The 27,905-nt window shown below is 45.9% G+C and overlaps 1 protein-coding gene across 1 annotated transcript in view; it reads left to right on the plus strand.

The window, feature by feature from the left end:
• The window catches only part of LOC118364978 (protein kinase C alpha type), a 251,842-nt gene that overhangs the window by 87,806 nt on the left and 136,131 nt on the right, over positions 1 to 27,905 (plus strand). The window lies entirely within an intron of this gene.

The following is a 27,905-nucleotide window of genomic DNA, read 5'->3' on the forward strand; positions in this document are numbered from 1 at the left end:
GTGCATTTTAGGTAAAATAACAACTCAATGTTGATATTCCAGGACAAATTAGCTAGCAACAGCAAGCTAGCTAGATACATTGCCATAAATGTTTAATGCTTTTCGACCTGTCCCCAAATTAATATAATTGGTACAGAGTTTGTTTTGATATTTCAACCTGTGTGTCGGGATCACGTTTGGTTTGGGGGGACAAAATCAATTTGTGCACGATGACGGACCGGTTTGGGCATGATGTAACGCAGTCGATTCAAATGATCAAAGCTTGATGATTAGTTGATTATTTGAATCAGCTGTGGAGTGCAAGGGCAAAAAACTAAACAAGCACCCCTTGGACCGAGTTTGGGAATACCCTGCACTAGGCCTTTCATGGAATGAGTTTGACACCCCTGTGCTAAGTGATTTTCTTCGCCAGTGTGGCTTACAGGGGTTACTCCCCATTTTTGTCAGCATTACAAATATATGTTCATGTCAATTATAGTAATCCAACTTTATGGATTTATTAGGGCAGATGTTGTCATTAGGCACAGATCTAGGACCAGCTTACCAACCCCTAAACTTAAACTTGTGAAGAACATAGTGACTTTAGATCTAGGGCAACATCAGATATGTTATTAGCAAATGTGTCATCTGGGGCCACATTTCTCAGCACACAGTAACAGATTGTTGAGTTACATAATGTAAGAAAAGCACTGTTCCTACTGAAATGTGTCTGGTTCACAGAATGCATCCAAACAAAAACTCTGCGTTTTATTGAGTCTGCTAATGTAGCCATAATGACTACCGCGAGCCAACGTTAGCCTCGCGAAATACCCACATCTTAATAATTTAGCCCATTCCACATGGGAGACGCATCCCAAATGGAACCCTATTGCCTATATGGTGTACTACTTTTGAACAGGACCCGTTAGTGCACTATATAGGGAATAGGGTGCCATTTGGGACGCAGTGAAGGTTGTACAATGCGGGGGGATATTGGCGGTTGTAATACAGGATATTTGCTCACCACAAGTAGTTATTGCAATGTGAATTGCCCAGCCAGGATAGAGTCACTGCACATGTTAGCTCTGTGTGCAGTTTCCCCTAGCAACCTAATTGCTAGGTGGGCAGAATCCAAAATAAAAGGTGAAATACTAGGAGCATAAACCATGGTTCTGTCCCAAATGGGACCCTATTGCCTATATTGTGCACTGCTTTCCACAGGGCTTTGGTCAGAAGTAGTGCACTAAATAGGGAATAGGGTGCCATTTGGGACCCTGACTCTGTCTGACTTAGGGCACTTCAGCAATATGGAAAAGCAAACACACTGAAGAATAGGTTCTGAAGTGTACTGGAAAGGTCTAATGAAAAACTATTGCGCTCACGTCAAGCAATCTCCAAATACCACCCTTTCCACTTGAGCTATAGGGCCGTGTTTTCCCGGAGGCAGGATGTGGATCAATTAGCTAGATTAGTGCAATTAACTGCTTCAAAATGGTTTCATTTGGCCACTCTGCTCTTTGTTGCCAACACAGGCTTGGCTAGTATGTGTAGTGTTTTGCAGAACAAGCTTGATTAATAATTTAGGCCTGGGAATTGCCAGGAACCTCACACAATACGCGATTGCGATGCTTATTTGGCGATATGTGTCGCGATTCTCACGATTCTCACTGTAATGCGATTCGAGACTGTGATTTTATTCGATGTTCCAAACATATCGCTCACCATATGTCTGCTGCAGAGAGACGAGAGAGAGACGAGAGAGAGACGAGAGAGAGACGAGAGAGAGACGAGAGAGAGACGAGAGAGAGACGAGAGAGAGACGAGAGAGAGACGAGAGAGAGACGAGAGAGAGACGTGAATAAAAGAGTTTCGATCAGTCATGGAAATAAAAGTGCTAAAAACAGAATGGTTCCCTATTTGAAAAGATGGAGAACAAACTATGAAGGACAAATGTTGGTGCAGCCAACTAACACGCAAATAACATTGCGATATTGTCAAAGCGATACGATATATCGTCAGAAATAATATTCCCGATATGTAACTGTGTCATTTTTCTTTTCTCCGTCACTATTAATAATGCATGGATTTCCTGGTCTAGATTCCCTTGTCTGCTCTGGTTTGAGCAGAACTTGACCTGAGGGTGACATGGTTCTTCTCTGTGCTCAGAGACAGTGGGGGAAATAAGAGTCATCAACGTCCAGCCTGAACTCTCAGCCTTAAAGAGACTCCGGCTGCGTTCCTATTGACACCCTATTCCTTACATAGTGTACTACTTGGGGCAATACGTAGGCTGTGTTTACTCAGGCGGAACAATTCTGATATTTTTTTCAGTTATTGCTATTTTGACCTATCTGATGTGATTGGTCCAAAGACCAATTAGTGTGGGGGCGGATCTGAATTGGGCTGCCTAAAAACAGTTGAGTCTTGGTCTAAAAACAGTGCACTATATAGGGAATAGGTTGTCATTGGGGATGCAGCCGTAGCTTGAGAGAGCCAGTGGCTGAGTCATGAAGGACCCTTCCTGCCTCCCTCCCCAGTCTATGAACCCAGGAGTCTGAGTAGGTCCTGCCGCATGCCATATGGTAAATGTAACCTGCTAGCCGCCCATGTGTCTATGAAGTAATCCTGCCCGTCTCTGGCATACTCCAACCTCCTCTCCACCCCTCGCCCCCTACGGAGTCGAATACCAGCGTGTGCTCTCAGTAGCACATGCCCCTGCGCTTCCATGCCAGACCACAGGAGGTTGGTGGCAACTTAATTGGGGAAGACAGGCTTGTGGTAATGACTGGAGCGGAACGAGATGGAATGGTATCAAATACAACAAACACATGGTTTCCATATGTTTGATGCCATTCCATTTGATCCGTTCCAGCAATTGTGAGCCGTCCTCCCCTCAGCAGCCTCCCCTCTGTCAGACATTCCAAAGAAAACGTTGCTCACGTGCAGAGTGCTGGAAATTCGAAGCGACATTTTTGTGCTTAGCACACTCTTTCTCGTTTTTTTTTGTGTGTTGACATGTACAGCGGAGCAGAGGCTGCCGCTGTCCCTGCCTCTTTAGCCAAATGAAAACCCACAACCTCTCTTCTCTCTCTCCTCTTTCTTTCTCTCTCCTCTTTTTCTCATCTTTCTCCTCTCTCTCTCTCTCTCTCCTCTCTTTTTCTCATCTTTCTCTCTTTCTCCGCTCTCATCTGTCTTTCTCCTCTCTTTCTCTCGCGCACACACACACACACACACACACACACACACACACACACACACACACACACACACACACACACACACACACACACACACACACAGTCTCCCCCTCTTCTTGGGTTTCCCCGGGACCACCCATACGTAGAATGTATGCACACATGACTGTAAGTCGCTTTGGATAAAAGCGTCTGCTAAATGGCATATATTATTATTATTATATATTCTTTCTTTCTCTATTTCTTTCTCTCTTTCTCACTCTCTATCTCAGCACAGTCATTGGAGCCTGCGTTGCTCCTGATAACTGTCACATAGAATTACATTCATGAATGAGACCCAGGCTAACTAGACTACAGCAGCCCCATAAATTCAATGCAACCAAGGAAGTTTGTGTGTGTGGGGGAGGGGGGAAGAGAGTCAACAAGCTTAATACATGCAATGTTGTTAATGAGGTCGCTTTAATGAGCCTCTTGTTTGAATCATTTATAATAAGTACAAATACATGTTTTTTTTTCTATAATAGCTGCTTCCCAAATGGCACCGTATTCCCTGTATAGTGCACTGCTTTTGACCAGGGTCTGTGTTCAAAAGTAGCGCACTATATCGGAAAATAGGTTGCCATTTTGGACACCGCCAATGCCTCAATGCACAGGATGCGAGGCTGAATTTTTGTCCCTGCCACACAAATGAACGGTGTCGGATCACAGACTCTGTATGGCTAATGAGGTTCCTCACACCACACACGGCTAGTTAATATGATCCACTGTCATGCAGGCTGCTCGATCAAACGGCGCGAAATGAAAGCGAGACAATGAATGAACATGAGGTACTGCTCATGACTACCATCTACCGATGTGAAAAGAATGATGCCAATCTGTGGTGAGACTGTAACCTAATATCAGTCGTCATAGTTGTTATATGGAGTAATCTGGTTATCAATTCGTCTATGTACAATGTTGGCAAAAGATTACGTGCCAATGTTATTGAGATAATGCTTATTTTCTTAATTGACTATAGGAATAAAGCGGTCATCCCTTTCAGCGTTCCATCAAGGATCAATTCAGCAGCAATGGCAGAGTTTTATATATGAAAAGCATATGGGACAGATTTATGTGTCTGTCACACATTTGTGGAGCCTTAACTATGTTTGTAGAAGACCTAGTATAAATAACTTAATAACTAAATGTAAATGTTAAATGTAACTTCAGTGGCAGCCAAGATTTAGCCTAATGTCAGTCATCATCGTTGTCATATAATGCATATAGGGGAAACACTGCTTTTGATACAGGAGAGATCCCTTACTTCCTTGAAGAGTTTCATTCCAAAACGTTATATATCAATTTTGTGTTGGTAAACTAGCTTTTATTGCCTGTTCAACTCTGAGTGGTTGTTTTGGGCCCTGCACAGGGCGTGGAAAGTTTTTTTTTTTTTAAATCTGAAAATATAAAGTAACACATCATTTCAAATCTACAGGCATTGTGTTTTTGGAAATCACTTACTTGATAGTTTCAGAGAGACGAATAATGTTTTGTTGCAAAATGCTAAACTCCTCTCACTGTCAACTGCGTTTATTTTCAGCAAACTTAACATGTGTAAGTATTTGTAAGAACATAAGATTCAACAACTGAGACATAAACTGAACAAGTTCCACAGACATGTGACTAACAAATGGAATAATGTGTCCCTGAACAAAGGGGGGTCAAAATCAAAAGTAACAATGCAGCTGGTGGCCACACCAGATACTGACTAGGTACTGCAGTGCATCTCCTCTTCATGTACTGTACCATATTTGCCAGTTCTTGCTGTGAGATGTTACCCCACTCTTCCACCAAGGCACCTGCAAGTTCCCGGACATTTCTGGGGGGAATGGCCCTAGCCCTCACCCTCCGATCCAACAGGTCCCAGACGTGGTCACTGGGATTGAGATCCGGACTCTTCGCTGGCCATGGCAGAACACTGACATTCCGATCTTGCAGGAAATCATACACAGAACGAGCAGTATGGCTGGTGGCATTGTCATGTAAGGATGTGCCTGCAGGAAGGGTACCACATGAGGGAGGAGGATGTCATCCCCTTAACGCACAGCTTTGAGATTGCCTGCAATGACAACAAGCTCAGTCCGATGACACTGTGACACGCCGCCCCCAGACCATGACGGACCCTCCACCTCCAAATCGATCCCACTCCAGAGTACAGGCCTCGGTGTAATGCTCATTCCTTCGACGATAAATGAGAATCCGACCATCACCCCTGGTGAGACAAAACCGCCGCTCGTCAGTGAAGAGCACTTTTTGTTAGTCCTGTCTGGTCCAGCGACGGTGGGTTTGTGCCCATAGGTGACGTTGTTGCCGGTGATGTCTGGTGAGGACCTGCCTTACAACAATCTCAAAGCCTTCAGTCCATCCTCTCTCAGCCTATTGCGAACAGTCTGAGCACTGATGGAGGGATTATGCGTTCCTGGTGTAACTCGGGTTGTTGTTGCCATCCTGTACCTGTCCCACAGGTGTGATGTTCAGATGCGCCGATCCTGTGTGCAGGTGTTGTTACACATGGTCAGCGGGACAGGAAGGACGATCAGCTTGTCTGTCCTTTCTCCCTCTCTTTGTCGTATCACAGTACAGACATTGCAATTTATTGCCCTGGCCACATCTGCAGTCCTCAGTCACGTTCGCAACAGATGAGCAGGGACCCTGGGCATCTTTCTTTTGGTGTTATTCAGAGTCAGTAGAAAGACTTATTTAGTGTCCTAAATTTTCATAACTGTGACCTTAATTGCCTACGCTGTTCGTGTCTTAATTAACAACTGTCCCACACGTGCATGTTCATTAATTGTTTATGGTTCATTTTGTCTTTTTTTTAAATGTTATTTTCAATGGAACAGTGGGTTAACTGCCTTGTTCAGGGGAAGAACAACATATATATTTTTTTTACCTTGTCAGCTCAGGGATTCGATCTTACACCCTTTAGGTTACTAAGTCCAACGCTCTAACCACTGGGCTACCTGCCGCCCCATTGAACAAGCATGTGTTTAAACGGTGTTTAAACCCTTTACAATGAAGATATTTGGATTTGAACTAATTATCTTTGAAATGTTTATATATCCGTCTCAGTAGCACTGCTAGGTTTTACACCGTCAAATGTAACAAATAACTACATTTTCATAACAATGTACAAATTCTACATTTGTGACATCGATATTTCTATTCAGTAATGAGATATGTATGTAAAACATTTACATTTGAGTCATTTAGTAGATGCTCTTATCCAGAGCGACTTGGTAAGTGCATATGCATCTTAAGATGACTAAGGGAGACAACCACATCACAGTCAAATATACAGGATACCAATATACCGTTCCAGAACAAAGAAAATACTGTATATAGCGTTTTGTTAAAAACAACTCTACCCATAAGCCGATGTGGACATAGGTTTTTCCAAAATAAACTCTTCATATGTTGTTGAACGTGTGGCTCAGTTGGTGACGCATGTCACTTGCAACGCCACGGTTGTGGGCTCGATTCCCACTGGGGACCAGTACAGAAAATGTATAAGGTCACTACTGTAAGTCGCTCTGGATTAGAGCTTCTGTTAAATGTAAATATTTCCAATGTGTATGAATACACTCATGGCTGTTTAGTCATACATTTTCCTTTACTTCGTGAGAGTGAAATATGAAGTCATAAAAGCTCATTCCTACTCTAACAGTTTTATTGGAACAAGAATGAATCATGCAAAGCCTGTAGCAGAAGTATGACATTAATCTTCTATATTGTGATGTACTGTATATATGCATATTATTTGCATTAAGCATATTGTGCCCCTCAACCTGCCAGAAGTTGTTCTTCAATCACTGGTCCTAGAGACCCACAGAACGTTTGAGCAGGGCAGGCTTTTATTCCAGCCCAGCACTAACACACTCCGTCACCTAATCACAGAGCCCTCGAATAGTCGATTCGGGTGCATTGGCACCAGGCTAGCACAAAAACCCTGCGCACCCTGTGGTTCTCTAGGACCAGGACCGAAGAACTGCGGGTTCCAACTACTGACCAGTCAGACGAAAAGGGAATAAAATGAAGAGGGGAAAAAAATAAGCGTTTGAGTTTGCAACGCCAGCAACGCCAGCATAGAGGGTTCAATACCCGGCCACCACCCATACATTTAACAAAACGCTTGACTGTAAGTCGCTTTTGCTAAAAGTGTCTTCTAAATAGTACATTATTACAAGAAAGAAGGCGTGTGTGGTGAAGAGATGAGAAGAGGGTGTGTGTGGTGTTCCCATGCCCCATTTAAGCCAGGGGACAGGGGGTAAAACAGTGTTTATTAGGTCTAGTAAATGTTTATTATGGACTTTGGCCCCTCGTCCAAGGATGCCTGAAAACTCTTTTCTCCCAACTATCCTCAAGGGCTAATTTAAGTTTCATTACAAATAATGAAACGCAACCAGACCGAGTGAGCATGTTGTCTGTCGGTCTACTTAAATATTTAGAATGTTTTTGCTTCGCCCGGGGAAAGGGCCACTTCGCGTTGTGCCTGTCGATGAGTCTGGCAGCACATGTTTTTAGTAATACTGCAGCTCACTACGTACTATGTTACCCTGGTGAAGCACTTGTCCCGTAGCAATAAGCCCCAAAAGCTCATAATACGACGGTGATTGAAGACGATAAGGACCTATAACACTGTTTTGGTAAAGGCATAAAGCTTTTACCATCGTCCAAAACATGTACACGTATGCACTGCGGTGTTCTAGAATTTTTGGGGGGACCTTTGGCTTTCATACTTTTCTAAGTCTCAGCGCAGCACAGTCAACACATTCAAATGAGTAGAGGACGTGTACCGGCGACGCGTTGGTTGGGAATTATCGGGAGGTTTGCGTTCGAGCTGTACATCCCCCCGTAGCTATGTCACAATGGGACACCGGACTATGACGTCCGAGTATCTGTGGATTATGAATTATGCGTAAAGCTCCCAGTCTAAATAACCTACAGCTCAGTCCCAGTGAGCAGAACTGGCTGAAAGGACGTCATTACCACCTGTTTACAACCACAACTTGTTGTAATCTACAACCAAGTTATCCACTGGGTGTAACCTACAGCCCAGTGTCTTGACTCATAACTCACTGATTCCAAACAGTGATGAACTATCACTGGAGAGCTTGTTTAATAACGTGGCTGCTGAACTCATGTAAGCTTTGACGTAGGCCAGTAGACCAACACGTTGGTGATTGTACCAAAACGTTGGTGATTGTACCAAAACTGTGGATCTTATTTGAACACGCAAGCTACGTGCCAAGACCTCAAAATCACATGTCATAAAATACAATAGTCCTCCTAAATATGGCAATGGGTCCACCCCTTTCCTAGTGCATCACTCTCACAGCCAAATGAGCCTTCAAATAATGAAATGAAATAACACACACACACACACACACACACACACACACACACACACACACACACAAGCCAATTGTGCTGTTTAACTCTAGCTTTAGATGGATAGAGCTTGGCTGACTGGTCCAGTTAGTCAATGTGTGGAGACTGTGTTTGTGCTTGATGTGTGTATTTGCATATGCACGTGTGCATGTCCGATAGATAGACGTGTGAGTGAGTTGGGTTTTTCAGAGGCCAGACTATCTCCTTATTCCTTGATACAGTCATTAGTCAGACAGTGATTTATCACCTTCTCCCTAATCCTTGATATAGTCATTCGTCAGACAGTGATATCTATCTCCCATCTCCCTGATACAGTCATTAGTCAGACAGTGATATCTATCTCCCATCTCCCTGATACAGTCATTAGTCAGACAGTGATATCTATCTCCCATCTCCCTGATACAGTCATTAGTCAGACAGTGATATCTATCTCCCTGATACAGTCATTAGATATCACTGTCTGACTATCTCCCTGATACAGTCATTAGTCAGACAGTGATATCTATCTCCCTGATACAGTCATTAGATATCACTGTCTGACTATCTCCCTGATACAGTCATTAGTCAGACAGTGATATATATCTCCCATCTCCCTGATACAGTCATTAGTCAGACAGTGATATCTATCTCCCATCTCCCTGATACAGTCATTAGTCAGACAGTGATATCTCTCACCATCTCCATAATCCCTGATAGTCATTAGTCATACAGTGATATCCATCTCTAGCTCCATAATCCTTGATATAGTCATTAGTCATACAGTGACATTTATTGACTACAGTACTGGAGGTACTGGTCCCACAGTGCCTCCAGTATGTATATACACTGCATTTGGAAAGTATTCAGACCCCTTGATTTTTCCACATTTTGTTGCATTACAGCCCTATTCTAAAATGTATTAAATTGTTTGTTTTTCCCTCAATCTATCTACACACAATACCCCATAATGACGAAGCAAAAACAGGTTTACTGTTACTCAGTACTTTGTTAAAGCACCGTTTGCAGCTATTACAGCTTCGAGTCTTCTTGGATATGACCTGTATTTGGGGAATTTCTCCCATTCTTCTCTGCAGATCCTTTCAAGCTCTGTCAGGTTGGATGGGGAGCGTCAGTGCACAGCTATTTTCAGGTCTCTCCAGAGATGTTCGATCGGGTTCAAGTCCGGGCTCTGGCTGGGCTGCTCAAGGACATTTCAGAGACTTGTCCCAAAGCCACTTTTTTTCTGGGGAAAATATACCAGATAGACTTCACCTATTCTCTGGGCTCAGATGGAGCAGAGGAAGCCACTCTAGACTAATGAGATGAGTCCTCCTCTCAGTCCTGAGTCATGGTGCTGTGATGTCATCTCGCTCGAGACCCCTGCGTTTCTGCCTCACTGCTGAGAGTGTTGCTCTGGGCCCCGCTGCCCGAGCCTGAACCTAATTGGGTGCATCCATGCTACATTGATTTGACTAAAGTCCGCCCCCCACCACCTCTATGCACACAGATATGCATGGATACACAGAGACAAATGGCTGACACACACACACACACACACTCAATCTGAACACTGACGTGCACAGATGCGCGCACACACACACACACACTCACACTATTTCTCTCTCACCATTGAGGCTTGTTTGGATCTTGAGGATGTGGCTAATGTATTTGGGGTCTGGCTAGCCTGTACTGCCTGGTTTCCCCTTTAGTGCATCAGAGCAGTAAGACCTAGGTGGTAATGGAACAGATTAGCTCTGGGATAAGAGAAAAAAACGCACACATTCACACACATTCACTTTAGTGAGGAAATATGCACACACACACACACACACACTCACACACAGCCAACATGACCCTTTGAAGTCTATAATGCAGTATCACTCCTCTCTCCTCTGTTTAGCAGTGAGCTAGAAGAGCGTGGCGGCAGCACCAGAGCAGGACTTGGTGAAGGGAAGGTCCCCTAGGTTCTGTTTACCAACAGCTCATCCAACTCCTAATGAGCACAAATGGACCTTGAGTCCGTCTCTCCAATGTCCTGTGACATGCCTGGCTGAGGGAGCATTTGGTGCTGCGTCCCAAATGGCACCTTATTCCGTAGTGCACTACTTTTGGTCAACGGTAGTGCACTATATAGGGAGTAGGGTGTCACGTGGGTCACGGCCTTGGTTTCTGGAGCTTTGGTGAGGTCTGTGGACGCTAGGCTACACCGTAAAGCACTGAAGCACTTCCTGGTGGAACATCCCCCGTGTCCTGTCACCTAGGGAGTCTGCTTCCTGGAGGTGTTAGTGGCGCTGCAGACCTTTTTTTAAAGCAGGTTCGGTTTTTGTTTTTTTGGGCTGGCTCGTGTCTTGGTTCCCTCTGATCACGCACTCTTATTTACGCATGCATGCACGTACACACACACACACACACAGTGGATCACTGCTGGGACTTTGACCCTACCCACTCTTACTTGGGCATCATAATTGAACATTGCTGGAAGAGCAGGCTCGTGCGTTGATCAACTGTGGGTGAAGCAGCACTCTTTTTGTTTATCCCCATAATGGATGGAAAGTGCTCTGAGAGCTCATCTCTCACTTCCTCTTTACTTTACCGAAGGCCAACCTTGGAGAAACACAGGGAGAAGGTGTAGAGAGGAAAAAAAGAGGAAGATATTAACATAAGGTGTTTGAGGAGAGGGGGGGGGTGGGTCAATAGACGTTATGCAAGAGATGACAATCAAGCCCCCCTCCTCCTTCCTTCCATCCTTAGGTCAGAGCCTCATGCTCAGCCAGGGAAAGTGTGTTGTCTGGACAGTGCCAGCGTCATGCCCATGCTGTGCCCACATGGCAGCAGTGTGCGGTGCCCAGTGTTATTTGACTGTTTTGTTACCACGTGGACCAACTCGCATCTGTCACCATTGCCATGGGGGGGTGGTCTCATTCATTAGGGAGCTGTGTTGTCATAACCTCATTGTAGTCACACAATCTGTCGCCTAGTCAGACCCTTCCATAACCCCCCCGGTCCAGGTTTAGCTGGCTGGGGATCTTATTTTTTGCCAGGGCTGAATAAAAGTTCAACTAATGTAATTCACTTCAGTGGATGAAAGTGTCATAAATCAATTCTTGAATCCACGCGAGGACACTCTCGCCCCCCGTCCCCCCGCGAGGCCCACTCTCGCCCCCCGTCCCCCCGCGAGGCCCACTCGCCCCCGTCCCCGCGAGGCCCACTCTCGCCCCCGTCCCCCCGCGAGGCCCACTCTCGCCCCCCGTCCCCGCGAGGCCCACTCTCGCCCCCCGTCCCCCCCCGCGAGGCCCACTCTCGCCCCCGTCCCCCGCGAGGCCCACTCTCGCCCCCGTCCCCCCGCGAGGCCCACTCTCGCCCCCTGTCCCCCGCGAGGCCCACTCTCGCCCCCGTCCCCCCGCGAGGCCCACTCTCGCCCCCCGTCCCCGCGAGGCCCACTCTCGCCCCGCGAGGCCCACTCTCGCCCCCCGTCCCCCCGCGAGGCCCACTCTCGCCCCGCGAGGCCCACTCTCGACCCGCGTCCCCGCGAGACGTCCTCGTAAGTAGTTGTATTTATTATGGATCACACTGTCTACCAGGGACCACACTTCAGAGAGTGCAGCAGTTCAGAAAGCTGCATAGACAAAGCGATGATAGGATGCATTGAGCTACACAGGTCAGTGCTCGACGGCATCCTGTATGGCCTTTCTCTTCTTTCTCTCTTTCTCCCTGGTTTCCTAGCATCGTCGAGCTTTGATGAGTTCAACCTGTTTATTTTCTCTCTCTCTCTCTCTCTCTCTCTCCGTGTCTTTTATTCTCTCTCTCTAGTGGCCTTGTGATGGTTTGCTGTTTTTCTTGCACAGACAATGCTTTCCTGTCCTTGTGGGTTCGGCAGTGGGCGTCAGAGCTAGACCAGAGACTCCTCTTTCTCGGCAGCATCTGGCAGGCTCTCAGGGCCAACTGGTTTCCCCCCATAGCCATTTATTTGCAGTTTCTGCGTTATGATGCATTTACGTTATGACACGTGAACATTCTATGGTAGAGATGTTAGCTGCCGCCATTAACATTGCGCAGGGAATATTTAAACAATGTCATGTACAGTGTGGTCTGAAATTATGTACACCCTGGATAAAGATGCGTAATAATGAGGGTGTATAAAATGAATAATTCAAATATTCCGCTATATTGTATGCTCCAACAAATGGGGAGTGGAAAAGTGAGAGGGTTCAAAGTTCATACCCCGAAGACATTCTAACCTCACCATTATCAGTAACAGGGGAGGTTAGCATGCCTTGGGGGTATGATCTTTGACCCCACCCTAACTATCTCACTCACGATTCACTCAGGATTATCCGTAATCATGGTAGCAGTGTTTAGAAGCATATTCTGTTCTTATTTACAATAAAAATGGACTCCAAAATGACCCGGTACATTAGTATGCCGAGTAGTTGGACAAAACGAGTACCGTAATGGATATGGGCAATTTTCGAGAAACAATTATGATCAGAGTATTTTTGCTAATTATTATTCGTGATTGGAAAATAATTGATTTTCGGGTGCCAACATGCACGCATCTTTCTCATGTCAGTCAGTTAAGTAAACACCTCGATCACACCTGCAGCGGCATCAAACTTTTGACTACTTTATTTGAATCTTTAGGGTGTCAATCATTTTTCGCTTTTTTTGTGATTCTGGTTATTTATTATTGGTTTATTACTGGTTAATATTTGAATGACTTATTTCATATAGTCATTTTTTTATTTCTCAACGGTGTCAACACTGTAACAATATTTCGTTTTGTATTAAATTTCTTTTTGTTTGGGCTGCCCACGCTTCGACGGGTAATCGGCGCCCCTCAACCAAAATCAACGCTCTTCAGCGAACACCTGTCACATCTTACAGCCGGCCAACATGAAAGAGACCGATCAGAGGGATGGAGAAAGAGCGCGCGAGAGGGATAATGATGGCAGTTTTGGCAGTGAGGGATTTAGAGATGAGAGAGAGAGAGAGCAAAATGCTATAGAGTGGGAGAAATGGAGGTGGAGCAAGAGGCGGATGGGATGGCGTTCATGGAGGGAGATGGAGAGATTGCAAAATGAAAAACGGAGGAAGGGAGAAAAAAAAAAAGGACAGAGTCATACTGTAAAAACGCTTCAAAGGTTCACGACCAATCTTCCTCCGGGACTGTGGCACGCAGGAGAAATATCAGCCAATCTTCCTCCGGGACTGTGGCACGCAGGAGAAATATCAGCCAATCTTCCTCCGGGACTGTGGCACGCAGGAGAAATATCAGCCAATCTTCCTCCGGGACTGTGGCACGCAGGAGAAATATCAGCCTGTGCAGAGAAGCACGAGATTGAACTTCCCTCAACTTTCTCGTTTTCTCCCCATTAATTAACACTATCAACGTTTCCCTTGAACTGTGGGATCTGTGATCGAATCAACTCGATATTTGCCGCTTTCAATGCAACATGCCAAAACAAAACAAACTATGCAAGAGATTTTTGTTATAGGCACAATGCATTGGAATAGGATTCTATTCCATTGACAGGCACAACTCCGCCCCATACTCCACAGACCGGTTGTGCCATAACCAATCAGAGCTGCAGTAGGCCTATATGCAAACTGATCATTGCCATATATGGATTTGTGCAATTCACTTTGAACTGGACTGTTTTACAGCATGAGCGGTCGCGATTATAATGTACATGTTTTGAGATCAAAGTGAGAGCTGCATGTAGAGATGTGTGCGTGCACATTTGTTCATATCCTTTGCTAGTTTGTGAGTTATTAGCCCAGTTATAGCTCATTTTGTATTCAGCAATGTGGGAGTGATTGCTTCCTACAAGAGCACAAAACATGTACATTTCTATCCATATTTGAAAAGCGGGGCAGTGTTCTATTGAATAAACTAAGCAGCCAATAGGCAGAGGGGAGCATAATGTGTCTGATTCTCTGTAATAATGGTATGGGAATAATAATGCATTTTATTTTGTAAAGTGGTTTCTTGCATCAAACAACACAAAAACAAAAATGTTCCGTCACCTCCTTGCCTGAAGGACAAGTGTAAAAACAGGTTCGTGTCAAGCCCTGTATGTTATTTTTTTTTCAAAAGTCTCTTGGAATGTAGGCCTACATTGAACACCACACGTTGGCTGCTACTGTAGGCTGAATGATAGAACAGCTATTTCCATGTTAAAATGTGATGTGATGCGTTTTCCCCGTGTTATTTTTTTAATGGTAAACCACTCTGGTAGGCCTTCATTACGATCAAATAGCTACAGTAGCCTACTTAGCCACTGTTATAAACTGTAAGTTAAAGTGGGTACAGCCTCAGTGTTACCAGTAAATGTGTGCCGGAAGTTGCACAGAATTTTCACAACGTTCAAGTTTGCGCTCAGCAGACCTGAAATTTGCTCGGAGACGAAACATATTTGAGGGACTCATGACTCATTGTAGCCATTTGCAACCCAGATATCTGTGTCTAACCTATTTATCTTGCTCTTTCCTTCCGGTCATGACTTTTTCCACTCTGTGTGGCAACGGAAACTCTCCTGGCACTGTTTACTCATCTCTTTCACTCTCTGTTTGCCCCTATCCCCCCACCCCACCCCACCCCCTCTCCCTCTGTTTAATTTTTCCCTCTTCCCCTTTCTTACTTATCTTGTCAGACGTTCTCTCTCCCCGCACTCTCTCTCTCTGCTTCTCTCTCTCCACCTTCTCTCTCTCTCCACCTTCTCTCTCCTTCTCTCTTTTATTTCTGCCTCTTCTTTCCCCGTCTAACTATTCAGACTTTCTCTCTCTCTCTCCCTCTCTCTCATCCCCCTTTTCTTCCTTTGTTCAAACGTATCTTTCCAGACTCTTTCTCTGTTGTTATATAAACCCATTTCATTTAGTCTGTTTTGAGCCACCGTCAAATATTTACTTTTGAGCCCACCCATCTGCTGCACCAAGGTATTCATAGATGCAATTAACTGCATTGTTTTCACTTTTCATTAAGTAATTGTTATTTCCTAAAAAGGTCTTTTTTTTGTTATTCTTGGTAATTTGGTATATAGTTATTCGGGCCTATGAATTCCAGGGTTGAGAGAGAATGAGGGACAAGAGGGTGGAGTCTGGCAATGGAGAGCTCCACTCCATGGCCTAAATGGGTGGTTTTAGGGCTGTCGATGGCTGTTGATTGGATAGGTTGGATGTGGATACCAGTCTACTTGTTGACAGGCCTTGTCACGGTCTTGTCGTTACATTATAGTGAGGTAATTCGGTAAGTATTTTGAATAGCCTTGGATTGCCTCTGTCCAAGCAATAAGCTAACAAAAGAGTCCGACTTTCTTTCTCTGTGGTTTTGTGTAGCTGGCATTTCTCGTCCTTCCTCTTGGTACGTGTTGCCGCACCACTGAAGTATTGACTCACTTTGCCACTCCAGCGTAAGACCCGTCCTCATCATCCCAAGGCGATAGTTCATTTGTTCCTTTTATTAAGAAGGTGATACCAGTCACGGTAGTTAATTTGTCCGAGTGTTTGTTGAGTGTTGCTCTTGTAATGGACTCACTCACTCCCACTATTGGGTCTCCCTACTTCAGGCCATCTGTTTTCATGGCCTTCCTCTCCAGCCGTTTGCTCTGTTAAGGAAGAACGAAGACTCTCAGGCCAAAAAACTGTATTCCTACATCTCTAAATTAGCCTTCCGGACACGGTGTATTCTTATTTCTCAGACTAACTTAACTTTTACAGAGAATCACGCCGAGTCTTGGAGCTAAACTACCGAATATAAGAGATGAATTGTCGGGCCAGTGTCACTATTAATTACTTGCGTATAGAGAAAGACTGGTGGGCCTCGGCCGTTAGACACTTTCTAGACCAGAGGGAGTCTGGCTAGGCCTTAATTATTAAATACCTGAATGTGGCCTGTTTCAGAAGGCTATTTATTCAGTTTAGGTTTAACTGTTTAGCAATCTGTTTTGCAAATGAAGCTCTGAACTTTTTTTAATAAATATTATTTTTTACGTATTTTTTTGCTGTCGTTGTCGCTACCTCCATGGAATGGAAAGGTTGCAGAGTGTGGCGGTGAACGGAGCTCTCGCTTCCAGAGCCGACGAGACAGTCATGACAGACTTCCAGTCCTTCCCCGACCTCGAAGCCGCCCATCACTCAAAACCTGTGTTTATCCACTCGGCTATGTTTACTAGCAGTGTGAATGGCTGTGTGAATACCGTGTGAATACCGTGTGAATGGCTGTGTGAATGGCTGTGTGAATGGCTGTGTGAATGGCTGTGTGAATGGCTGTGTGAATACAGTGTGAATACAGTGTGAATGGCTGTTTGAATACCTGTGTGAATGGCTGTGGGAATGGCTGTGGGAATACAGTGTGAATGGCTGTGGGAATACAGTGTGAATGGCTGTGGGAATACAGTGTGAATGGCTGTGGGAATACAGTGTGAATGGCTGTGTGAATGCTACCCATGCTTCTGTGAGACTTTAATAATTGTTGGCTTGGTATTTCCAGCTGTGAAAGCAACAGAATTCATTGCAGTCGATCGCTTGAGGTTTAGGAAATGTTTCTTGTCTCGCACCTTGCTGTAACAGAATGGAACTCTCATGCATAAGAGAGAAACCACCACAGTCAGAGGCTGGCACTAAGACAGTATTGAATGAGCTGTATTCCGCCATAAGCAAACAAGAAAACGCTCGCCCAAAGGCGGTGCTCTTAGTAGCCGGGGGCTTTAACACGGAACCCAAACCGGCTGCGCGCGTGCACAGTCAGGCAATAAATGTATTTTGTCCCCCTTCACCAAATGCGATCACGACACGCAGGTTAGAATATCAAAACAAACTCTGAACCAATTACATTCATTTGGGGACAGGTCGAAAAGCATTAAACATTTATGGCAATTTAGCTAGTTAGCTTGCACTTGCTAGCTAATTTGTCCTAATTAGCTAGCTTGCTGTTGCTAGCTAATTTGTCCTGAGATATAAACATTGAGTTGTTATTTTACCTGAAATGCACAAGGTCCTCTACTCCGACAATTAATCTACACATAAAACAGTCAACTTAATCGTTTCTAGTCATCTCTCCTGCTTCCAGACTTTTTCATCTTTGAACTTATATGGTGATTGGCATCTAAACTTTCATAGTATTACTACACCGACCTGCAACACAGTTCGTCTTTCAATCACCCACTTGGGTATAACCAATGAGGAGATAGCACGTGGGTACCTGCTTCTATAAACCAATGAGGAGATGGGAGAGGCAGGACTTGCAGCGCGATCTGCATCAGGAATAGAAAGTTCTATTTTAGCCCTTGGCAACGCAGATGCTCGCTAGCAGTGTGGGTGCAATAATTGAATATCAGATTTCTACATTTATTTTGCAACGCTTGCTCACGCGGTCAGCCTATAATGCAGGGAAACTTCAATCTCTTTTACCAAATTTCTTTCATCATTTTAAATATGCAACCAGAGGAAAAATAACTCTGGACCACCTATATTCCACACACAGAAATGCATACAAAGCTCTCCCTCACCCTCCATTTGGCAAATCTGACCATAATTCTATCCTCCTGATTCTAGCTTATAAGCAAAGATTAAAGCAGGATCACCAGTGACTAGATCAATGAAAAAAAGTGGTCAGAGGAAGCAGATGCTAAGCTACAGGACTGATTTGCTAGCACAGACTGGAGAATGTTCTGGGATTCCTCCGATGGTATTGAGGAGTACACCGCATCAGTCACTGGCTTCATCAATAAGGGCATCGATGAGGTCGTCCCCACAGTGACCGTACGTACATACCCCAACCAGAAGCCATGGATTACAGGCAGCATCCGCACTGAGCAATAGGCTAGAGCTGCTGCTTTCAAGGAGCAGGACTCTAACCCGGAAGCTTATAAGAAATCCCGCTATGCCCTCCGACAAGCTTCAATACAGGACTAAGATCTAATCATACCACACCGGCTCGTCAGATGTAGCAGCGCTTGCAAACCATTACAGACTACTAAGGGAAGCACAGCCGAGAGCTGCCCAGTGACACAAGACTACCATACGAGCTAAACTACTTCTATGCTCACTTCGAGGCAAATAACACTGAAACATGCATGAGTGCTTTGAAAGGCTGGTCATGGCTCACATCAACTCTCGAGACCCACTCAATTTGTATACCGCCCCAACAGATCCACAGATGATGCAATCTCTATTGTATTCCACGCTGCCCTTTCCCACCTGGACAAAAGGAACACCTACGTGAGAATGCTTTTCATTGACTACAGGTCAGCGTTTAACACCATAGTGTCCTAAAATTTCATCAATAAGCTATGGACCCTGGGACTAAACACCTTCCTCTGCAACTGGATCCTGCACTTCCTGACAGGCCTCCCCCAGGTGTTAAGGTTAGGTAACAACACATCCGCCATGCTGATCCCCAACACAGGGGCCCCTCAGGGGTGTGTGCTCAGTCCCCTCCTGTACTCCCTGTTCACTCATGACTGCACGGCCAGGCACGACTCCAACACCATCATTCAATTTGCTGATAACACAACGGCGGTAGGCCTGATCACAGACAACGACAAGACAGCCTATAGGGAGGAGGTCAGAGACCTGGCCGTGTGGTGCCAGAACAACAACCTCTCCCTCAATGTGATCAAGACCAAGGAGATGATTGTGGGCTACAGGAAAAAGAGGGTCGAGCACGCCCCCATTCTCATTTACAGGGCTGCAGTAGGGCAGATAGAGAGCTTCAAGTTCCTTGGTGTCCACATCACCAACAAACTAACATGGTCCAAGCACACCAAGATGGTCATGAAGAGGGAACAACAAAACCTATTCCCCCTCAGGAGAATGAAAAGATTTGGCATGGGTCCTCAGATTCTCAAAATATTCTACAGCTGCACCATCGAGAGCAACCCGACTGGTTGCATCACTGCCTGGTATGGAAACTGCTCGGCCTCCGTCCGCAAGGCACTACAGAGGGTAGTGTGAACGGCCCAGTACATCACTGGGGTTAAGCTTCCTGCCATCCAAGACCTCTATACCAGGTGGTGTCAGAGGAAGGCCCAAGAAATTGTGTGACTCCAGCCACCCTAGTCATAGACTGTTCTCTCTGCTACCACACGGCAATCTATACCGGAGCACCAAGTCTAGGTCCAAGCGGCTTCTAAACAGCTTCTATCCCCAAGCCATAAGACTCCTGAACATTTAGTCAAATGGCTACCCAGACTATTTGCAATTTTCTGTCTGGCCACAGCACTGTTTCAGCAACATTGAAGGTTTTAAATGACATCCACTGTGCTCTTGATAAGAAGTTACATTATGTGTCTGTCTTGTTTTGTCAAAGGATTTTGACAGCGTGGACCATGCTGTGTTAGTGCAAAGGTTAAAATGTTGTGGAATTACTGGTCATGCTCCTAGATTGGTTTATAAATGACCTATCAAATCCATAGAGGTGTGCTCAGGTGTTCCGCAAGGTTATATTTTGGGCCCACTGTTGTCCATTTTGTATATCATCAACACTGGGTATCTTATTGAAACAGAGGATGTTCATTTTTATGCAGATGATACTGTTCTTTATTCAAGTGGTAGTAGTTTATCTTTAGTTTTTGAAAATGCCCAAAGAGTATTTACGAGAGCTGGTACGATGTACATTACTGGCGGTTTTCGATTTTAGTGATGTCATATATATGCAGGTCTCAACCAATACCCTGAGAGCACTAGATTCAGTGTATCATGCAGCCCTCAGGTTCATTGCAAATCAAAAACTTCTAACACATCGTGATCTCTACAGTGCTGTTACCTGGTCGTCATTGACCTTGCGTAGGCTGAAACACTACACTGATTTATAAGACCATATTGGGTAACATGCCATTTTATCTCTGTTCTTTTTTAGTCTGGTTGCTAATTAAATATCAATTACGGTCCCATTCTCATTTGCTTCTAACAGTACCAAAAAATTTGAACAGGTCATGTTAGAAAAAGTTTTAGTTACTTAGCTCCGTTGTCTTGGAATTCTCTCCTGAACATTTTAAAATGCGATGATCTAGTTTTGTTGGTGGAGTTTAAACACTTGATCGATGTATATATCATAGAAGAGTGTAATTGTCTTCAGGACAGCTGTTTTTAGTCCATGTTCATGTTTTTAACGTAAAATGTTATTGTTGTACTGTGTGTGTGTTTATAGTTTTGTTAAACGTTGTGTTAGTGTATGTAAGTTGTTTTGTCTGAAACGTTGTTTCCCCTGCTGCTATTGGACCAGGTCTCTCTTGGAAAAGATATGTTACCTCAATGAGGAAAAAATTGTATAAATAAAGGTAAAATAAACTTTAAAAAAAAAAGAAAATTACTTGTTACTTTTATCTCTTATTCTTATCCGTATTTTATGGAAACTGCATTGTTGGTTAGGGGCTCGTAATTAAGAATTTCACTGTAAGGTCTAAACTACACCTGTTGTATTCAGCGCATGTGACGAATAAATATGTTGTTTGATATGGCCCTCTGACACTGAAGTGAAATCTATTCAGACGCAGCGCGGAGTATTGGATTCAGGCATTCACCCGAGTGCTCTTGCTACAACTACCTTGCTTGCTATTGTGTCCTTTAGACCTCTCGTTGTCTCCTATAGTTCAATTCAAATGACCTTTTTTTTTTTTTTTTAACCAATGTGTGTGCGTCACAAATGACTTGCATTTCAATGCCCTTTCCTTTCAGTACCACACGTTATTGTTGACGTACGTAGTATAGAAGGAGCCTTTTCCTTCTCAGCTCCCCCGCTTCCTTACACAACTCAGTCTGGGCGCATCATCATCGCACAGTGTGTGGTGACATAAGCCAACACACTGTACTGACTGCGAGCAAAACTTCCTTGGCCTTGGCCTGGAAGTTATCAAGCTTCTGTGCGTGTGTGTCAAATCAAATCAAATTATTTTTGTCACAGGCGCCGAATACAACTGGTGTAGACCTTACAGTGAAATGCTTACACGCCCTTAACCGACAATGCAGTTTTAAGAAAAATACCTAAAAAATAAATAAATAAAAGTGACAAATAATTAAAGAGTGTGTGTGTGTGTACGAATGTGAAGTGGGTCACAGCCATAGCGGGTGGTTGAGGGGGGCACACCTGCCCAGCAGGGAGGCCTCATTAGGGAGCTGTTTTGTAGGCTTGGGGGGCGCGGGCGCAGCACGGGCGGGTGCCATCAGCACTCTCACCGGAGCACAACACGCACTCGCTCTCCCAGATCTCGGTTGAGGAGCCCTGACTGTGTGTGACTGGTCGACATAAAGAGGGGGGACAACTTTATGCAAAAGCAGACCTGGAAATGCCGTTAAACGTTTCTCTGCTTTTCCAGGTCAGTTTTTGCAGGTGCGGTATTGTTCCACGATTGTATGTCAAGTAGTTAGTCCGTATGAATAATCTATTGCGTAACATCACACGGAAGCCTTAAACTGTTATGTATCATATGTCGGACCATAGTTTGTGACCTTGTCAATATGAACGTTATTCTGGGGGGTTGCAAAGGGGTGGGGTTACTGTTTCAGGGTACAACGGTTTCCGTGACCGACACACACTATTCCAAAATATGGAGAGAATCCTCTCTAGTAAGCACTGTGCCAGTAGCTTCTCTCCTAAGTGTCTCGTTACCAGCGATATATGTGTACATTTGGCAGGCAGCCATTTTGAGTGCTTCAGTGTAGTGTACCTGGCTCTCCGTTTGGAGGGGAGCCCAATAGCTCTCCCACTGAGCTCCATAAGGTCATTTGACTATCAAGCTATTATTACTATATTAAAATCAAATCACGTATATGATTAAATTGATTATTAAAATGTCTGTGTGTATCTCCTGCACCTTGCCTGTAGTGCTTTAGTCATTTAAAAATGCAGGTAAGGAACCCCCTTGTGTGGGGGGAACCCCCCAGCGGGAAGGACGGCGGTGATTTGCGGAAAACAACTAACAAAAAAAGCTTGCCGCTCGCCTCGGGGTCAACAATAGCTCTGTTTTGTTCCCTTGGATGCTTCGTTAGCATCGCCTAGCTCCAGGCCTGGCAGGGGCGAGTGTGGGGGTTGTGGGTTAGCGTGCTCTGGTGACCCATCTCCAGCTAGCTGCTAAGCTAGCACCATTGACAGAAAGGTCAGGCCTGCCCCATACTAAATTTCACACCATTTTTAGCATCTCAATGAAGCCTTATCTGTGGATTAAACTAGCGCCTAGCCTAGCTAGGGTGTGTTTTAAATGGAAGTGAAGTGTTTGACTGAAGCAAATTAAGTATGCTAATGTTAGCTGTCAATAATGTTAGCTGTCAATATAATCTGAGACTGATTGACTTTGCTTCACTTCACTATCAGGATGAAATTACAGTGGATCCTGCCATAAAACTCACTTTCTAATAAAAACGTATCTGAAATGACACTGCTTCACTGACAGGAACAGCATCTCTCCCTCTCTCTCTTATGCTCTCTACCTCTCTCTCTCTCTCTCTCTCACACTCACTCTACCTCTCTCTCTACCTCTCACTCTACCTCTCTCTCTACCTCGCTCATGCTCACTCTACCTCTCTCTCTACCTCGCTCATGCTCACTCTACCTCTCTCTCTACCTCGCTCATGCTCACTCTACCTCTCTCTCTACCTCTCTCTACCTCTCTCTCTCTCTCTCTCTCTCACTCTACCTCTCTCTCTCTCTCTCTCTCTCTACCTCTCACTCTACCTCTCTCTCTACCTCTCTCTCTCTCTCACTCTACCTCTCTCTACCTCTCTCTCTCTCTCTCTCTACCTCCTCTCTCTCTACCTCTCTCTCCTCTACCTCTCTCTCTCTCTACCTCTCTCTCACTCTACCTCTCTCTCTACCTCTCTCACTCTACCTCTCACTCTACCTCTCACTCTACCTCTCACTCTACCTCTCACTCTACCTCTCACTCTACCTCTCACTCTACCTCTCTCTCTACCTCTCTCTCTACCTCTCTACCTCTCACTCTACTCTCTCTACCTCGCTCATGCTCACTCTACCTCTCTCTCTACCTCTCTCTCTACCTCCTCTCTCTACCTCTCCCTCTCCTCTACCTCTCTCACTCTACCTCTCTCTCTACCTCTCACTCTACCTCTCACTCTACCTCTCACTCTACCTCTCACTCTACCTCTCTCTCTACCTCTCACTCTACCTCTCACTCTACCTCTCACTCTACCTCTCTCTCTACCTCTCTCTCTACCTCTCTCTCTACCTCTCACTCTACCTCTCTCTCTCACTCTACCTCGCTCATGCTCTCTCTACCTCTCTCTCTACCTCGCTCATGCTCTCTCTACCTCGCTCATGCTCTCTCTCTACCTCTCTCTCTACCTCTCTCTCTACCTCTCTCTCTACCTCTCACTCTACCTCTCACTCTACCTCTCACTCTACCTCTCACTCTACCTCTCTCTCTACCTCTCACTCTACCTCTCTCTCTACCTCTCACTCTACCTCTCACTCTACCTCTCACTCTACCTCTCACTCTACCTCTCTCTCTACCTCTCTCTCTACCTCTCACTCTACCTCTCTCTCTACCTCTCTCTACCTCTCTCATGCATTCTCTCTACCTCTCTCTCTCTCTCTCTACCTCTCACTCTACCTCTCTCTCTCTCTCTCTACTCTCTCCTCCTCATCTCACCTCTCTCTCTACCTCTACCTCTCTCTCACTCTACCTCTCTCTACCTCTCTCTCTACCTCTCTCTCTACCTCTCTCTCTACCTCTCTCTCTACCTCTCTCTCCTCTCTCTCTACCTACTCTCTCTCTACCTCTCTCTCTACCTCTCTCTCTACCTCTCTCTCTCTACCTCTCTCTACCTCTCTCTCTACCTCTCTCTCTACCTCTCTCTCTACCTCTCTCTCTCCCTCTCTCTCTACCTCTCTCTCTCTACCTCTCTCTCTACCTCTCACTCTACCTCTCTCTCTACCTCTCACTCTACCTCTCACTCTACCTCTCTCTCTACCTCTCTCTCTACCTCTCTCTCTCCTACCTCTCTACCTCTCTCTCTACCTCTCACTCTACCTCTCTCTCTACCTCTCTCTCCTCTCACTCTACCTCTCTCTCTACCTCTCCTCTACCTCTCTCTCTCTCACCTCTCTCTCTACCTCTCACTCTACCTCTCTCTACGCTCCTACCTCTCTCGCTCTCTCTCTCTCACGCTCTCTACCTCTCTCTACCTCTACCTCTCTCACTCTACCTCTCTCTACCTCTCGATCTCTCTCACTCTACCTCTCTCTACCTCTCGATCTCTGCTCACTCTACCTCTCTCTCTACTCTTGCTCACTCTACCTCTCTCTCTACCTCTCTCTCACGCTCACTCTACCTCTCTCTACCTCTCGATCTCTACCTCACTCTACCTCTCTCTCCTATCTCTCGCTCACTCTACCTCTCTCTACCTCTCTCTCTCACTCTACCTCGCTCATGCTCACTCTACCTCTACCTTTCTCTCGCTCTCTCTCACGCTCTCTCTACCTCTACCTTTCTCTCGCTCTCTCTCTCACGCTCACTCTACCTCTACCTTTCTCTCGCTCTCTCTCTCACGCTCACTCTACCTCTCTCTACCTCTCGATCTCTTGCTCACTCTACCTCTCTCTACCTCTCGATCTCTTGCTCACTCTACCTCTCTCTACCTCTCAATCTCTTGCTCACTCTACCTCTCTCTACCTCTCGATCTCTTGCTCACTCTACCTCTCAATCTCTCGCTCACTCTACCTCTACCTTTCTCTCGCTCTCTCTCTCACGCTCACTCTACCTCTCGATCTCTCGCTCACTCTACCTCTCTCTACCTCTCGATCTCTCGCTCACTCTACCTCTCTCTACCTCTTGATCTCTTGCTCACTCTACCTCTCTCTACCTCTCGATCTCTTGCTCACTCTACCTCTCTCTACCTCTCGATCTCTTGCTCACTCTACCTCTCTCTACCTCTCGATCTCTCGCTCACTCTACCTCTCAATCTCTCGCTCACTCTACCTCTCAATCTCTCGCTCACTCTACCTCTCAATCTCTCGCTCACTCTACCTCTCAATCTCTCGCTCACTCTACCTCTCAATCTCTCGCTCACTCTACCTCTCAATCTCTCGCTCACTCTACCTCTCTCTCTCCATCTTTCTCTTTCACTGTTTCTCATCTCCCCTTTATATCCCTCCCTGCCCTTCATCTTGCTCCCCCTTTCTCTTTTTCGCACACTCTTCCTCTCACTATTCTTCTTCCTCTCTCCCTCCCTCATCACCTTTACTCTCTCTGTCTATCTGTGCTGTGTAATTACCCCTGTCAGGAAGTGGCATTGTTGCGTTGTGGTTGTGACATGGAGGCGGGCACGGCGGGGAGCCGCGATGGCTGTCGCCCTTGGCGGCAAGGCGAGAGGAGGTGACTTCTTCACAGGTAGGGGCTCCCAGACTGCCGGTGCCAAATGTCACCTCACACGAAGGTGTGCGAGATGGGGAGGCGGGAGACAGGAACTGGGGAGGGAAGCATGGTGACGAACGATGCACCCTGAGGGTGGTTGTCTGGTGATGCGGCCCTCCAGAGCTCTGGATACGATGGGGTGACACTTTGGAACCTGGAAGAGTCTTGTGGGACCCTATGTCCCTGTTATCTCATGCAAAGTCTGTTTTGATAGTCCTGCTGGTAGACAGTGTTGCAGCAGAGGGGTGTGTGAACCAGGGCACAGATGAGCCCCCCTCCCCCTGCTTCCTGTGTGTGGAAGTGACAGCAGGGTGATGTATTTGAGCCACTACAGCAGAAGAATAGCCTCTCTCCCTCTTTCTTCTTGCACCAGTTACCACGACTACAAAAGAGACTGTCTCTCTGTGCCCTGACAAAGAGGGGTAGATTCTCCCTGTGGGGAATGACATGTTGGATGGTACAGATTTGGTACCCTGCATCTCCCTGTGGTGCTGCTGTACTAAAAGCTAGCTGTCATTTACCCCATGGCAGGCAGGCTGAGACTGTGTGTGTGTCTGTGTGTGTGTATAATCAGAGCCCAGAAGCTGTAGCAGAGGGAGCTATCTTTAGCCCTCGACCCCTCTGGTTCTGTCTCTTCTCCCCTTCCTCGCGTCCCTCTTTCCCCTCCTCCTCCTCGCTCTGTCTGACAGTACGGACCACCTGCAGAGCCACGCGCACATCTATCAGCAACACACTCCGTCCTATGCCAAAGAAACTGCACCCCCTACCTTACCAAACGTGGGGCTTGTTCCTGCTCACAGCAGGGGTGTGTGTGTGTGTGTGTGTGTGTGTGTGTGCCTGTTTTGTTCCTGTGAAGGTCGGCCAGTGGGCCCAGACAGACACTGTGTTTACCATTCAAACCTTCTTTAAGCTGAGATGGTGTGTTCTCTCTGACTGTCTTGCACCACACTACTATTTCATGGCTGGGTGGCCGTAGTATTCCTGTTGACACAGTGTGAAATGATTACACACGTCATCTGACCCAGTGGGTCACAGTGCCCTGGTGAGCTGCCCAGCTTTCATTGGAGTGGATGGGGGAGATGGATGGGGATGAGTGGGTGGATGAGTGGGACGGATGAGTGGGTGAAGGGATGACTGGGCGGGTGGATGGATGGGTTTCCTTGTAGTGGATGAATGGATGCCCGGGTTGCCATGGAGTAGAGCGGAGGGATGGATGTAGAGTGGAGGGGAAAGGATGGATGATTTGATAGATTAGGAAAGGGAGAGAGGGAGGAAGCAGCCTTGGGGTAGACAGACATTAGCTGTTAAACATCAATGTCCTATGGGGCAATTCAAACATACTATTTCGATATTGCTTGAAAAAAGAAATGACCTCATGGTATGTCTTTAAGAATTACCCCAAAGGACATTGATGTTGAGCCACTGACCCGACGTCAGCACATCTCATTTCCAAACCTCATACGGTACATTACAAGTACGTTCTCGGCACAAACACCGGTCGTGAAAAAAAATTGAAATTCCTGTGTGAGTTCACCTGAAATTGCCCTCAATATCCAACAACCCCCATTCTGACATTGCAATTCACGCTAATTGATATTGGCCCTGGCACTACTTCTTGTCCAGGGCCATGTTCTGAGTGTTGTTTAGGTCCTCCAGTGGAAAAGTGCGTGGGCGTGATTGGATTGTAATGCAGTATTGTGAGTGAGTGGGGATGATGGTGCATGCTGATAGCATTCTTAGAGGACCTCCCCTAATTGGCCCAGAGTGGAGGTTGGTCACCCTGTACTCCCAGTAAGAGCCCTAATGATTGGCTGAGACTGCAGTTACCTGCCCAGAGGAGCCAGACTGATTAGAGAGATAGGAAGGGGATGAAAAGAGAGCAAGCACTTCAATGACTGATACCCCACTTGGCCCGAAATGACCCGCCAAACACACCATTATTCTCTCTCTGTCTCTC

The sequence above is a fragment of the Oncorhynchus keta genome, chromosome 32, assembly GCF_023373465.1.
Source record: "Oncorhynchus keta strain PuntledgeMale-10-30-2019 chromosome 32, Oket_V2, whole genome shotgun sequence".
Lineage (NCBI taxonomy): Eukaryota > Metazoa > Chordata > Actinopteri > Salmoniformes > Salmonidae > Oncorhynchus > Oncorhynchus keta.